Genomic DNA, 17,011 nt, shown 5'->3' on the forward strand with positions numbered 1-17,011 from the left:
GATCCTGAAATGATTTTGTGTGGTGATTGTATGTTATTTACTTGAACACACTCCTTGCAGCACAAGAATAGATTAAGGGCATCACATTTCTTCCCCTTCTTACAGCTACAGAGAGACAGAACTAAAGCTGTTTTAGTGCCCCAACTCACAAATAGTCTGTAATTTCAGAGAGAAAGGATTAACTGGTTCTGGGTTTGCAGAGTGGCTGGTACACAAGGTGCTGATTAGAGCTGATTTTGTCACAGAAAACAACTTTAGGAAGGAAAGTGGTCCACAGAAACATTGCAGCTTAATTTGGTTTTGCTTCAGCCCAGCCCAGTCTTGCTAGCCAGCTGGATGCCCACTGGTCGTGCCTGAGTGCTGCTGGCACCCGCCAGGGCCATACTAGGGAGGGTATGAGGTGGCTGTGCCCTGGCCACAGTTGCATGGGCTACCAAAGGTGAACCCTGTGTGGTTCCCAAGGTTGAGACCACTCAATCTGACCCCTGAATACTGTGCCCCTCACTGTGCCTGCTCTGTGAGAAGCAGGAACTTGGGAACAGGAACAGTCATAGAATGGTAGGGGTTGGAAGGGACATTTAGAGATTATCTAGTCCAACTCCCCTGCAGAAGCAGGTTCACCTAGATCAGGTCGCATACTCAGAACACTGAAAGTTTTAACTCATCTTCTTATTGGAAGAAACATCAAATTCTAGTCATCCAATGTGCTTACATAAAGCAGACCAACTGAAGACATGAAGATGTATTTCATTTTACAGTTCCCTCATATATAGTTCAAACAATTTTAATATCACCCAACTTATAGGGAACAAGAAGGAAAATGGAGAACTGACCATTAGAAAAAGGACAGAATGCAAAATTTCTGGATGTAAGCTATTCACAAAGGAAATATTGTTAAGTTCTCCACTTTAGAAATATGATTTTAAAAAGAAGCTTGGTTATTGAGCCTGACACCTTACATTGGCTTGGATTTCTCTCTAGTTTTACATTAGCAAAGATTTCTCTCTCTCTTCTGCATACAAGTAAATAATATTGCTTTTATTTCATTGAAATGTGCAACCAGATCTTTATCTACACTCCAAGCTTTAGTTTACCGGGAATAAAGAGTCAGCAAATGCCCTCATACAGTGGCTGTCTTATCACTGTGATTAAATACCAATGCAACCAGTGCCCCAAGAGCTATACACACAAAACCAGGTCAGCTTTGTTGCAGCATCTTTCAAAAGCAGGACATCATCAGAGCTCACTACACTGTGTTCATAAACTGACAAAAACAGTTCAGAACTAGCAGCCTTTATTTGTGCTGCACTTTCTTAGCTATTTCATTTCAGACTGTAGCAATCTGCATTTGGTATCTTGCTCTGCCACTGCTATCCAGAGTCTGACTTTTGTCCTGGGAATCAGCACAGAAGTGGCTGGTGATGGACAGGTGCAGAGAAGGGAGCATGGATCTGTGTTCCATTGTCTCCATCACAGCACAATGATAGATGCTGGTTTGGGATGAGCAACTGAAGGGCACCTCAAGCAACACCATTCACTATTCTGATGCAAAGAAAACCTAAACTAGTACAAATATCCCTGAAGATCATATAGTACCTTTCAGCCTTGTAAAGCATTAGGGTAGGGGGAGAGAAAAGAAAAAAATCTTCAGAGATATTGATGGACAGTTTTGCTCCTGAGCTTTTCCTTCCAGCTGGGATTGTTAGGTTGTTGTAGTTTAATTAATATTACTTTTTAATTAATATGTTTTTTCTGCTCCCAAACAGTTGCTTGGAACTGCTACTTGGATTATCAAAGATAAGTAAGCGATATAGTGCATAAAGAAAAACAATGATATTTTCTGAAGTAAAAGCTAAAGTGTGATACATGTAAAATTGCAGTATTTCCCATTTCAATTTTGAACTGAAGTTCAAAACAGGTTCTTCAGTGCATGCTGCACCCACAGGCATGTAATCTCAATTGAGTTTCAGGTATTGTACATTTATTGTGTGGAGAGAAGAAAAAAAAAGGCGCATACACCCTAAATTCTGGGCAGCTGGCATATTCCTCCCCCCTCCTCCAAAAAAGTAGAGTCAACATACAAACTTAGCACTTCACTGAAAATAATTCATAAAGAAAGAAGTATGGAACAAGTTTAAAGTGTATTTATATCAGCTCTGGAAGCAAGACTTTCAAGGAACAGTGTTTCATTTGCAGGCAAGTCACACTACAGCCAGTAGTCAAAGGAAAAAAGAGGGGGAAAGGCACAGCAGCATGGAAAAAGCTCATATGCCACTCAAGGTATTTTTCATAATGTATTTCTAAATCAGAAATTCATATGAAAAGAAGGGAAATTACTGCAACAGTCATAGAATCAGTTCATTTCTTTAAGGCACAACATGAAAGTTTTTAGATCACCCTCATGCCTGTCAAGCACAGATCACTGTGAAATATGTTCAAGTACTTCAGAACCTCCTTCTGTGTGCAGCACAGATTTTCATAGCAAAGGCTTTGAGCATCAGCACTTCTTTGGTGGTGCCTCTGGTATGTAGTGCAAGTAGGCAGGATAAGAAGGCTGTCAGAACTCATGTTTGTCTCAAAGTTAGACGGAGTATGACTTCTTCATTGACGCCATCAACTTCAGGGAGTTTCTTTCAGACGAGGTCCATCAGACATACCACCATCTGCATCTAGGGAAAATGAGCTCCTTTTCTAGACAGATTTACCTGCTACCTTAAACTGACGCATTTAAAACCACACACAAGCACATCCAAGGATATATTCCAGTGATTTGGCTGTAACCAGGGCTCCTGCTACAACTAATGATGTGAAGCCTTTCATGAGAAACTCTTTTGTTGTATTTTGTACAAGGGTTTATCTATGTTCCACGATCCAAGGTCTTCCTTGCCCCACCACACACAGCTAGGGCTCTTCCACCTCTGCCCATTGCTGACCACCAGTCCTGCCAGCAAATGCCACCAGCGCTGTCTCTGGGGCAGCAGCACCAGCACACAAAGAAGAATCCAAAAGCCTTAGTAATGAAGTATTTGCTTGACAGATGTCCTAATGTTACATGTCAACAACTTTCAGAACAGTTTATTCCTAGCTTTCTATGACTGACATGATTGGATTCTTCAATTATTAATCTTTTTTATCCCACTGCAACAAAAGATGCCATGTGTTTGCATAAAAGGAGGAGAGGAAAAAAAAATAGAGACGTAAATTACAGATATTGAATTATGTGAGTGGCCACTACAGTCTCTCCTGTTGCTGCCCGTAAGGTGTGCACATGAAACATCACTTTGAATATACAAAATGGGTCTAAGGGAGATTGCTAGAAAAAAAGTGCAGAAGGCAGCACTTCACTGGATTCCCAATATCCAGTGTATCAACTAACCACAAATCAACTTTTGCAGAGTATACTTCCCCAAGGCATCTTGGCAGGCAGTGGATGGCAGTGTGTGATCAGTTGACCTCGGTGTTTTCAGGTCAGACTATATCCTAAATGGGTCAATGCAACACCAGACAGAAAACATCCATCCCCTTCCAAAAGAAGAAGCTGACAAGTTTGTACAGGCCCCTTACAGTCCACCTTCTTGCAGTTGGGGCAGCTGCACTTATATTTTACCTTTTACCTCATGGCAGACCTTTACCACAGGGTCACTCCAGAGCAACCCTGTCTCACGGTGCCCTGGCAGAGGTATATTAATCATCAGTGGGTTAAAAGGTCAGATTAGTAAATCTGCTCAAGGCATGCATCTGACAGGCACAGGGACATTCAGTACAGCCACTGCTGATTTGGCTCCACTTCTGTGAATCTACAGGAAGCCTGGGCAGGCAGAGGAAGTGCCCAGTGCTCTCACACTGAGCCCAGTGCCTGGTGCTCATCACAGAGTGAAGAGTCTGCCCAGGCTCTGACAGGCTGCTGTAACCTTACAGGCATGGACACTTCATGTGTTATGTAGTAAAATAAATCCAACATGCTTGTATTTCCCAAACAGGAAACCCAGATTATTAGCAACAGTTACCAACATGACTACCACGAGTTCTCAAATGGATTTCCCTACCTCCATGCCTATATCCTATTTTTCTGATCCCTGTGAGGTTGCACACCAAAACATCTCACACCTTAAAGCTGGAAATTTTACTGGTGGAATTTAAATCAAAAGGAATAGAACATAATGCAGAACATAGGCTTAAAGGAGAGAAAAACCCAAGTAAATGCAAAAAGAAGACAATAACTAAAATACTGTTTTGGTGGAAGAAAGAACCTTTGGCCTGAGTCTCACTGCCACTTGGACACTTTCTTACAGCAGGTCAAGACAGTTTTGCAAGTGACACTGACCAAAACCTTCAAGTCACAGCATCTTGAGTGAAGCTTTTAAATATGTTACAGAAGCAAAAAGTTCAACTGTTTCTACCTTCCTTTAGCATTGGTAAAGTTATCATTACAATGTGTCACTGCTGTAAAACAGTCACCTACAATTGCACCAGAGAAGATGGCTCTGCTGAAAACAGGGGAGGGAGGGACTGCATCTGCTGGGGTGTGCCAAGCGAAACTCATCAGCATCACAGCACATGATTAAGCATGTATTCGGGTATGCCAATACCCAACACCAATTTGAAAATTAAGGTAATTTCTTTTTTTATCTCCCCTCTCTCACTAATCTGTAAAATACAGGAAAAGACAGAATGTTGCAAATTAAGTTTAAAAAGCCTTAACAAGAGAAAAAAATAACATAACACAGGGTATGAAACAACTAAATGCACAGGACAGTGACTGTTAATATTCTATTTAAGATTAAAATGCATCAGGTAAGAAATATTAAAAATTAGAAGCCTACATCTAAAACCAGAAAGGTGACTGGAAATATACTTGACAAAGACTATTCATGTGAACACAGGCCTATAAGGTGAATGAATAATTAAGGCAAGTGTTGCCTTTTTTGCTTAATTCTAATTGTGAGGGGTAATACTTATGTTGTCAAAACTAGTTTCTAACGACTAGGTGCAGGACAATCAGTTAGTTTTCATTTTTAATCCCCCAGACCTGGTAGAAAAGAGAAAAGCTCTCTCTCTTCTGGGTATCTTCCCCTAAGACAGCAAAATAATCATTAAAATTGCAACTGAACCATCAGCCAAAAGGGAAAAAAATTCGCTGTTTGGCTTCATTTCCTCAAAAAAAAAGGAAACCAAATCAACTCCCCCCTCATTAACTTCTGCCCTGCATCTGACTTAATATCCCAGCAAAATATTAGACAACAGACAAAATTCACAAGGAAAGTAGAAAATTTGTATTGAAAACATGAACTGCTTCTAACAAAAATTTATTTTTCTCTTTACAGAAACAGCCATTAAAAATAAAAGTAATGACATCTGTCTGACTTTCCAAAGTACTGAAATAGGTTTGCTTCCTGCCTTGTAGAAGTACCAGTGATTCTCTCACACACATTTTCAATAAGCTTTGCACCAGGGCTGGTATTTTGGCTGCACGACAGCCAATTAAGCAGACAGACAGGAAAGTCTTGCCATTCTCTGCTTGTATGTTACTTCAGTAGAGTGTCTAAAACTGAAGAGTAGTGCTTCATAGACTCTTTGTGCACTAGAACTTGTAAAGTAAAAAACCTGTGCTAGACCTGCACCGACATTTACTTCCAAATTAATACTTGTATGCAAATGCAGAACTGCTATGATATAGATATATGTATATCTTTGCTTTGTTTATCTTAGAAATTGTTGAACTAAAAGAGACACTTAAATAATTACACAGCTATTTTCCAGAAGCCAGTGTTTGTAGTTACGTTGGCTTGAGATTTCAGATGAGCTAGATCACCCTACTAACATATATTCTATTAAGTTCTGGGTCAGTTATGTCCTGTTGAATGTTTCATTTGTCAAAGAACCCACAGAGCTTTATCTCAATGGGCAAAAGATTTTCATATTGATGCTGCTTTGTAGAACTACCTGTTTTACCTGACCATCTGAAGGATGCATACAAATGCCCCATTAGAAAAACCTGAGACAAGAAACTCCATCAAACAGTGTTATTTGTGTATTTTACTGAATGTCAGGTTGAACCTTGGACTTACCTCTGTAAGGGGAAAGCATTGTGAACCACATACAAAAATATCTCACCTTGTTTGTTTTGAAAGACAAGAAATCCTTTTGTTCTCTATTAACACATGATAAACATAGAATCAATGAGACACAAATATTTTCACTCCATAGCCGAGCATGAAGATGCTTCTACACTCAAGTTACTAATAACATTAATCATTCATTAGGGCAGGTAGTAGCTAAAAAAGTAGCTATATACAGGTTTGCTGGTATATATTTAAACACATGCATAAAGAAGATCTTCAGCTATTAACAAGCTTCTGCATTTGTCACGAAATAGCAGTAGATACATGTCTGAAGCCCTCTATGTGCATGCACTTTGAAGGCAATCACAAATCCTTCCTCAATAAAACAAAATATGGGAGAAAGAAAATAACCCTGTCCTTTGCATTTTTGCATAAGCAAGTGTAAGGTAAAGAACTTGTGGATCTCGTTCCCCACAAATACCCAGAGAAAAATCCCTGCTGTGAAGTATCACTGCAAGACCAGAAGAAAACCCAGACAGAAGCCCTCTCCTGTAAATAAGGGGCCAACATCACCTCTACCACCCAATCCAGGTCCCTGGTGCACAACCCAGCTCTTTCTTCCCCTGCCAGCACCTACTGCTTCCCATCTCCCAAAACCACCTCTCAAAGGGCTGCCATCAGCCCCAGTATACCTGTTGAAGCACAAAATGTGCTGAACTGCCCGAGGTAAGTGCCCTGCTGAGTCCACCTCCAGGGGAGAAGTGGTGCTTTCAAAGGAATAAAGTCCTTCCCCTCTGTATGCTATTCTATATTTAATCTGAAAATTGAGATGTGAATTATGGATTAAAATTACGCCGCACAGGTTCCCTCCAGCAGGCACAAAGCAGTTTGGCCTAGTGCACATTAACTTACTTTCCTGTCCACTTATCCAAGCATCAAAGTTACAAATAAGATGTGGTTGACCTGGAGTGCTGGTTGTGTCTTACTGTACCATACAGAATAACCCTGCACTATGTGCTGAGCAGTATTATATTACTTATCACTTCTCTGCTGCAGTTTCAGCTCAGATACCTATCCCAAATATATACCAGGTACCCAGGACAAGATTCAGTGCTTCATTAAATATTTGGCACATTGTCTCGAATTCCCTTTGACACACAGGGTTATTTATACATCATGGCACATTGCATGCCTCTGCGACAAGATAGCATCACACAATACTGTACGTCAGGAATGCAGGCAACAGATTTAAACCAATCCCTGCTTCAAGACACTTTTACTAGGAAGCAGGTCACAAACTGAGTAATATCCGTTTTATGCACTGAAAAAAATGTATGCTATTCATTTCCAGGAAATAAAGTCAACCACCCTAATCTTTCTTCCCTCTCACATACAACCCCCATCAGACAACAGAATCGTGACTTCTTTTGTCTTAACAGGTTCACTGTTGGGATGTATTTAGACAAGCTTTACTCATCCTAATGCATTTGTTAGGACACCTAATGTTGACTTGGTGCAAAGGCAGTATTGCAGAGAGTAATTACAGCTAGAGGTATTTGGTTACATCCACCGAATTCAGTTTTGAGTGTGCACCAAGAGTTTATATTTACGGAGCCTGTTTGCAAGCCTTAAGCACGTGCACATTTCTGATCTTCACTCAACCACCTTAACATTCTGAGTACAAATACTACACAGAGGAGTATCAGCTGTAACTTTTAAAAATCTGTAGATAGAAACAGGAAGAACCTACGTTCTGCATTTATATTATGAAGCTGAACTCAAACCTGGAAAATGGCTCCACACTTCAATATTCTTCTGTCCCTCCAGCCATGCAATCACTTAAACAATTTTCTCAACTGACAGAAACCATTGGCTGCATAGGTGGCAATCATAGGAATTTGTAGCACTTGGTGAAAGGGGAAAATCAAATCCTGAGCAGAGGGCTTGCAGATTTGATCTGCAAGAGAACTTATTGATACAAATTATCCAAACCCAAACAATTCCTTCAGTCCAGCTAGGATAGAAATGAGACCTGGAGAAATAAGTTCTCAGGATCTTCACTCCTTTACAACATTTACAAGGAGAAAAGCAATGGCAATTCAAGTGTGCAAGTATATACTGTGCTGCATCAACAGCTGCAGTGAAATGATAACAGGAATTTTAATAAACAAATAAAAATCAGAACTGACTACCCATTTACTACCATGAAACCAACACAAGCCTTGAATTTTCTCCTAATCAGCTCAGGTTTCTACTTAAAATTATTCCCCAGCTCAGCACAAGGTGACATAGCATCAAGAAAATCCATAATAAATAGCCTGATAACAAGAATATACAATGGATGATTCTGTACAAAAGGAAGTTGATCTCACAAGTAAGGAGAAACCAAAAACTACTCAGTACTTTGTAAAGTTCATTAAGGCTAATGTTTAACCAGAGGGTTTTTTCAGCTGGAAAGGATGTCACCAGAGAACACTGCATTGCATTATGAATTTCCCTCTTGCTCTTAGTAACTGACTTCAGAGACTGCATTTTGTTTCTGTAAATCCCGCTGTGCTGCTCCCTGTGTGCACAAGTTCAGAGGCCATGACTATTGCACATCCCTAACACCACTAACAGATGGGATTCACCTCAGCCAGTAACACAGATTATTGTCATTGTGATACCCTCTCACCCAATTACATGTAAAAAAGAATTCCACTATCTGTCAAACCCAAATCTTGTCATAGCAAGGTGAAAATTGGTCTTCTCCTCCTGCTTCACATTCTGCTTTGCTTTTTACAAAACTTCATAATTTTTGCTGGATTCTATCATATATTATTTATGTGTGTATATAAATATATGTGTGTGTATGTGAAATAATGCCTTGGAAGATCTAAAAGCCTTCCAATTGGCTGCAGGAGTTGTCTAGTCAGGTAAGAAAAGATAAGAAAAGAGTAACATTATGTTACTCGTATTTTAGTATTTCAAAAGTAACACTACACAAAAAAAACCATCATAAAATACACAGAAGAGTTACGATAAGCAACTAAAGTACCATAAGACTACTTGAAGTTAGTTACAAAACATCCCTGCATACTCCCAACAAAAATTTCACAAGGCTTTGGAAATTATATTTCGATGCTTGGCTATGCCAGTTACACAGAAGGATGAACTCTAACATCCCCTTGGGCATTAGTGCATTCTACACAGGCAATAAGCTGCAAGCTTAAAAGGTCTGAGAAGGATTTATCAGGGACTAACAGATCCAAAGAACCTGATTTTTAGGAAACCAAAACTCCACAACACACACTTACGATGCCAAGCACAGACATTTTAAAAACTGAATGGGTAATATCCACTTGACTGAATGCAGAAAGTAGAGAAACTACTGGCATTTTTTGTCCAAACAAACATAGATTAAATGCCAGTGAAAAGAATAAAAGTCTAAATCTAATCCACATATTCCCATCGCACCATTCAATAAACCATCTGCCCAAAGGAGTCAGGATACAAATAGGATGCTTTGGAGACCAGTTAACAAAATGTAGCAAAGGGTTCAGGACCAGACAGACAGATAATCTCTGAATTATTCTCTTGCCTCACCAAGTCTTACCATTATAGTTCTAAGAGGAAAAAGCAAGAAGAAATGAACCCAAGTTTCCTCCTAGTTACACCAGTGTTACTGGAACACTGAAACAAAAATAATCATAACACGAACTAAATATAAGCTAGGACAGAAGTGTCTATTATTATATATGTTATGGTAAGGTCTACCTTTCCCAGTACGGAAGGGGCTTCTCTTACCCCCCCCTTCCTGCATAGTAAATTGACACAAAAATTTGGAGGAGAAGATAAAACAAAACCACCTAAAACATAACCCCTCACTGAATGGGGTGTTACAAGCTCAGAACAGGAAGAGGGTTTGATAGCCCACAAAGCTCAGATTTAAGCACAAGGCTGAATTTTTTTCCTTTCATGGAGCTAAGAGTTCCAGGACTAAAGATCATTTTGGTGAAGTTTTTACTTGCTTGTAAATGTAACTATGCATAGATGAAAGAGTTATTCTTAGTCATCCTCTCCATGTCAGAAATAAACCCAACAATTTCCAGAATGTGTCACAATACAATATTAACTATGTATCTGCTCGGTCACTGAATCAGCGGACACTTAATAGCCTTAATTTAGAGCACCTGTATTTTCTGGGAACAGTCTAATGTATTGTGCTGGAATACTCTGAACTATTAATACCACTTCTGAAAGAGCCAATTTGCAGTATAAACACCTCTAAAACTGGTCCTAGTGATGAGCAAAGCAAGGAGTGTGCCATCCCTCAGCAGCCAGGCTGCCAGACACAGAGCTGCACTTTTCAAATTAATGGACTCCTCACACAGAAAGACCTTGAAAAGAAAAGGTGCATCAAAGAAACAATTTGTTCACATACACAGCACACAGATGCTAAATATATATTATGCAGGTACACATGTATTATAGACACAGTCATGCCAAGTTGCCTGTAGAGACATACAAACAATCCCTCAGCCTTCCTAGAGCTCGTTGGCTCCAGATACAACAAGAGAGCAAGCTGAGAAAACAGAAGGTCTGTATGGGGAGGCAGACCTGAATTTCAGTCATCTGAAATTGTCATTGTTTTAAGGGAAGTAAAACACATAATGCCTCTCAAAAGCAAAACCTCTTCCACTAGGAAACAGGTTTTCTGCTGATGCCAGGGGAATCAAAATGAGGCGAAGGACTCCTAAGGAACAGATACAGGTTACCAAGGACTCATAACAAATGTTACAGCTACGAGAAAAAGTCCCTGTGGGAAATATACAGTATTTGAAAGTTTTCCCTTGAGTTTTCAAGATACTAATTATAAAATACCAGAGCAGTGAGACAGCTGGAGCAGATACAAGGTACGTGCTAGAAGAGGTGAAAGACTTAAAGCACACTGGATAGCAATCACCTCTCGTTTTATGGTTTCTTACACTTAAATAACATCTCCAACCAAAAAATAGGCACTCTCATCTCCACAAGGTAATGGGTGATGGACACCAGACAAGGAAACTCTGCTTCAGAATGTCTTAGAAAAAAAAAACCCACAGATCTTTTCAGATCATACTTTCTTCTAGATTCTAAACAAAAACAATGAAAATCTGAACTCTTCTAAAAAGCAACACAACCACTACCCTGATATTGGGAATATTTTGTTGCTGTACGTGTTCAGAGCAACATAAGGGTAAATAAGGAGGAAAAAAAAAAAGAATTAATTCAGAGGTTCAGAGACAACTTCTTTCTGTATACTGATACACTAAAGAATGCATCCAGTTTTACAGACAGGGCATGAAAAGTCATGTCCCTTGCTGCAAACCACATGGCAAGGGGAAATTCAGTGTCCCATCAGAACTGCATTTCTCCACCACACAGTATAATCTGCATCTCCGATATATTTTTCTAGTACTATGAAGAGAACAGCACTAATCAACATCAAGCAACATTTTAAAAGCTTCATCTGTCAGCTATAAACTTGATAGGTTTGTTTAGCATGAGGGATAATATCTACTTTCCAGCAACATTCCTGAAAAGGAGAAGTGAATAAAATTCTGCGTACCTGGCTAGTCAGCCTGGTCACAGAGCAGCCCCCCAGCACACAGCCTGGAGGTATGGAGGAACCAAGGTGAAGAAAAGGACTGAAACTTTCTCAACCCGGGGCCTTAGCTGAAAAAGATCATTATGTCTGTGCTACAAGTACGTGTATCCACTCACACAGGCTGATCTATGGAATATAGATGTCTTCTGAGGTGCGGTCCCAGTGATCCCATCACCCCAGCCCTGCAGTACTGCTACTTACCGGTGCTGCTCTCTGCCCGAAGAGGAGACAGCAGCGATAAGGAGGAGGTGGAGCAACATTCAAGTCAAGTGGCTAATTACTACTTTGGGCAGCAAGTAAAATGGTTACAAAGATAAATACAGCACTTGTATTTTAAAGATAGCTTGTGTTTTCAAGCAGAGAACTGTAAGATTGTTGTACATTTTTCCAGTTTCTGAAGAAGCGAAACATGTCAAAAAGTGAGACCGGACACAAGCTTAAGTCTGAGTAAGACTAAGATGAAAGACGTGTTGGGTGTAAAGTGAGGCAACATAATTCTAAGTCTTAAAACTTTTACTGACCTCATAATATACAGAGAAAAATGGTACAAAATCTCCAGAGTTAGGAGCAAAAGTTTGCCGATGCTTCAGTGCAGTATTTCAGAAGTGCATCGTCCAAAAAGGATAAAACCCACTGTATTTAGAGAAGCACCCAGATAGTTCAAACTAAGCATATATGGTCATACACTCATTCAGAGCCATTATGTAAATGATAACAGATATGATTTCCAGTTTGGTTGCTGAATACTATGTTTTCCACCCGTGTAATATAATTAGCGACCAATATACAGCAGCAAAATGAGGGAAGCAAGATGCCTTCTTTTCTCCCAGATCAAGGAACTTCACAAACATCACTTAGATGTTAATATCCCTGGGAGGCAAGCATGACAAGTCTTATTAAGCCATTTTAAAGATTAGGACAGTGAGTCACAGAGAGATTAAGAACTTCCTCAAAACCAACATCAGAGTCAGAGAGGGGGCAGCTACACCCTAGCTGGGCCTGGCAGCACGAGACTGAACTGCTCCATCTTATTTATGATTCAGTCTCTAAGGAAAAAAAAAAAAAAAAGAAAAGAAAAACGGGCTCACGGCTCATATGAAGTTCCCTGGCAGTGCCAACCAACGTGCCTCAGTTTTGACCTGCAGGAACCATCTTTAGAGACAAGAATGCAGTTTGATTTCCACGCTCAGATCGCATTCTGGCTTAAAGCACCAGCAAGGTTGCCAATTATAAACCGTTTTTAAAGTCAACAGAGACCTCCAGATCTTTGCCGATAAGCTTGAGAGAGAACTTAAAACTTCTTGACACAACTTCAACCCTAGAAGCCTGGGGCAAACAAATCTGGAGTCATCAGACTTTGAGCCAACCACAGCCAACTATCCGAATTGAAATCACATGCTGAATTTACACATTAAAACGTAGCGAACATGACAAGACAATTACTATCACAGGTTAACACATACTTCAAAGCACAAAAAAACCCCCAAGAGATGCCATGTTCAATTATCCCAAAAGATGAGCAGAGGATGTTAACGCCGATTAACACGCTTATTAAGACGCGTCCAAACTAATAGCCCACTCCAGTGATGTAACACACTTGGAAAGCATTTCGCTGTCTTAATCGCAGGGTACTTACGAAGATTATTTTTGCTTTTCCCGAGTCGCCCTCCGGCAGGGCACCGGAGCGAGCTCACGGCCCTACCCCACGCTACGGCGAACACGCCGGGGCAGCAGCCGCCCTCAGCCCCGAAACCTCCGCGGCCGGCAAAACCTCGGCAAGGCAAAGCGCAGCAAAGCTCAGCCCGTCGGGCACAGCGACTGCCCCACGCCCCGCCGGGCACCGGCCGCCCGGCACCCCGCGCCCTGCGAAGAGGCGGCGCGGCCCCGAGCTCCGCCAGCCGCGGCGGGAGAGAGCCGGGCTCTGGGCTGCCCTCACCCGCGAAGAGACCCGCCGGCTCCGCGCCCCGCGGGACCCTCGCTCCCGCCGCACCTGCTCCTCCTTCGCCCCCCCGTCCCGCGGACCTACCGGCAGCAGGGGCGCTCCGCATGCTGCCTGCGGCTCGGCTCGGCGCGGCTCGGGGCGGGGCCGGCGGGCCGGGGCGGGCCGAGACGGGCGAGCCGGCCGCCCCGTGCGAGCCGCCGCCGGGCGCCCTCGTGCCTCGGCAAGGTGCGCTCCTGCCGCCCCTCAGCCGCCGAGGGGGGTTCCTTTCCCCACGCCCCCTCGCGCTTTTTGGGACCCGCCGCGCCCGGTGCCCACAGCCCCGGCCAGAGGCAGGGACTCACCTGCTGCCCGGCTCCAGTCCCGCTGGCGGCACTAAGGGGCGGTGGAGGAGAAGCCACCTGTGAATTGGGGAAGTGTGTGTGGGTGTACGGGCACATCCGGCACAGCGGCAAACAGGGAACTCAGAAACGGTTTCTTTTGTCTGTTTCCGTCCTGTCTTTGAGGAAGCCTTAAACGTTGTCATATATTCAGGGAGTTTAAGAAGACTTAGGTCAGCGAGCAAATAGCAAACTATGGAAAAGAAAGTTGAAGATTGACAGGTAATGTAACTGATGGTACTAACACTAAAACTTCTCGACTTCTATCGAGAATAACATCTTCCTCGGGGTAGAAGTGAAGCTTTATGGAGAAAGAATGAGCAAAGAAAAACAATTAGGATTTCCCTGAACTACTGAAACAGGGATGGTAAAATGCTGTGGCTAAAGCTCATATCTACTAACCTAAAGGTCTGATAAAAATCCTAGGTACTTTTAAGTACCTTAAAACACTGATCAATACCTTGGCATGTGTCACTCAGACCTTAAATGCCCTTGAAGAAGGCTGTGCCAGAACAAGGTCAGGACATAGTCTGCCACGACATGAGCTACCTGATCTTTCTCACATTTGTCTGCTCTGAGACAAATTTAAAGCTGCTTTGGATAACATGGAGAGAAGACAAGTGTGAATGTGACCCTATTTATCCATGCACAGCTGAATATAACACAACCCCTAATGAGCCAAGTATTTAACCAACTCTCAAAAATCATATGCTGAGCTCGAGGTAAGCATTTTCTTGTGGAAAATACCTCTCACTTGGGTTGAAGTTTGTTTTCTAGGTTCTTGCATCATGCTTGGCTGAACCCAAGTATGTTTATCTGCTTATTTAAATTTGTGAGATTAAACATACTTTTTCCTCCAAATGATAAAAGCTAGAATATAGAAATCATGCTGCATATCATCTCCCTGTTATCTCAAAGACTATCTTTAGTGGCCTAGGAAGGCAAAAACAAGGAATGAGAAAATGCTCTTGGCAAACTTCCAGCAAAAGTGTTCTGTAGTTAGCCAAGGAGTGTGTGTGTGTGTATGAAAGAAATAATATCTGTATGATTTGTACAAAGTCTTCCTCCTTTCAGTCTTGCACTGAGAGCTACATGAAAGCAAGATTCTTCCACAGAGAACCCAGGAAGTGCAAAAAGAATTTAACCCCTCCTGGGAAATATTCCAAAATTTCCCTCTTTAGGAAAGATGCTCTTTCTCGGTTAGGAAAGACACTCGCAGCACTGGCCTCCCAAACATCTCTTCATGTTTGCCAGTTCTTTCCACTCCTTTCAGAAAACGTTAATAAATCCCTAAAAAGGTAACCTATTTCTGCCAAGTTCTCAAAAAAATTAATGTACTCCCTAGGGAGACCTATCAGGGGTTGCATGAAGCCCCTCAAGGACCTTGCTAGTCTAGTAACTATCATTAGTATATTTATTAATTATCCCTCAATATTTGAGCTTTGAAAATTGCCAAAAGATGAACATACTGTTCATGCTCACTAATCTTAACTATTATCATAACCATCTTTTAAAATTACATTTCATTAGATGTTACTTAACCAGAATTAAGAAATTCTTTATTCACAGTCACACCTACCTCTCTCCAAAGGAAAACATAACTAAGATAGAGTCTAATCACTCTGAGCTCAGATGAACATGCTTCATTAAAAATTAGAGTAATAAACACTAATCAAGAAGCACAAATTTGGCATTACCCATGCCTCTGTGGGCTACCCTAGCCCACCCTCCCTTATGTGAAGCGTGAGACACAAATGTGCCTTCCCTGGGTGCTGTGCAGCCTCCCCTTCCAGTGACACCAAGTTCCTAACCCATTATTTTTAACAGCGCAGCTGCTTTGTAATTTTTTTCTGTTCACTCCCAGCCTGTTCTCCCCCGTTGAAAGGATAGGAAAAAGGAACAAGAATAGCCCTTCTGAAAACCAATCCAGCCCTATCAACCAGTCTAAAGCCATGCCTGTTAACTCTGCTGTAGGATGTTCATTCCCTCACTGTGACTGATTATGTAAAGCACTCCCTTTCCTCACATATGCGAGCCTATCTATTAAAATTCTTGCAAATGTAATACTATCTACATATCCAACACAATAAAAGCCTTTATTGTGGTATTTAAACAACCTGTCTGATCTTTTCTGATTAATTGGGGGTTTCTTTGAAGTTAACTGAACTTTTTGATACCAAAGAGATGGTCTGGTGGTTGTGTCTCAGCCTGAGTCTCAGGAGACCATGCTGAACTCCCTCCTTCACCACTCATCTCCTTTATGGCTCTGAGACATACGAGGTGTGTCTCAGATATTGATCTATAGGGTGAAGGTAATAAGGCTTCCCTACTGTATGGGGGCTTACAAGGGTGAAGCCTTCATATGAGGGTAAAACCTTGGCATTCTACCACATCACGTGAAAGGCCATTATGGGTACGACAGGTACTTTCCTGCTTTTAGTTTAAAGTTTGTCATCATATGCACCTCCAGTGAGAATCACTAGTTACATAGAAATTTTCATATTCCCTTCCTTCAGTTATATCCTTTGTTTTAAATAAACATATCAAGCCATTAGAGTGCTTCTGTGGAAGGAATTTTGCTTTATACATTGAGGAAAAGAAAACAGATCTAAGGAAAGGAAGCTGATTTCTTTATGTGGGAGCATATAATTTTCTCAGAGCCTGGAATAGCTGGATTTTCTTACCACATGTACAGGAAACAGCCCTTCCTACCCAACGCTGAGTATGTCAGATAATACTCTTAGCGTGGAATGGAACTATCCTAGTGTGAGACGCCTTCTAAGCAACATTTAGGTTCAAGTTTCTAAACACATTTACAGATTTGTACATTTCTATTGAGGAACACTTCAAAACACTTTGGTGAGCTATTCCACAGGATCCTTGTTTCTTAATTAAAAAACCCAGAAGCACCAACAAAACACACCTAGCTAATTTTCTAGGCCTTTTCCCACAGACGACTACAAGTTCATTTGTTAGGGAAGTTTGGGGATGGGTCCTTCAT

The 17,011-nt window shown here is 41.4% G+C and overlaps 1 protein-coding gene across 5 annotated transcripts in view; it reads right to left on the reverse strand.

Moving 5' to 3' along the window:
• MICAL2 (microtubule associated monooxygenase, calponin and LIM domain containing 2) overlaps positions 1-14,044 on the reverse strand; it is a 129,193-nt gene extending 115,149 nt beyond the window's left edge. Inside the window, exon 1 of one of the 5 annotated variants that reach the window (XM_061999489.1) lies at positions 13,975-14,044. The gene's annotated coding sequence lies outside the window, so the exon portion shown is untranslated. The other 4 variants (XM_061999486.1, XM_061999487.1, XM_061999485.1 and 1 more) reach the window with 4 other exon arrangements.
• Between the last annotated feature and the right edge of the window lie 2,967 nt (positions 14,045-17,011).

This window comes from Colius striatus, chromosome 7, assembly GCF_028858725.1.
Source record: "Colius striatus isolate bColStr4 chromosome 7, bColStr4.1.hap1, whole genome shotgun sequence".
NCBI lineage: Eukaryota > Metazoa > Chordata > Aves > Coliiformes > Coliidae > Colius > Colius striatus.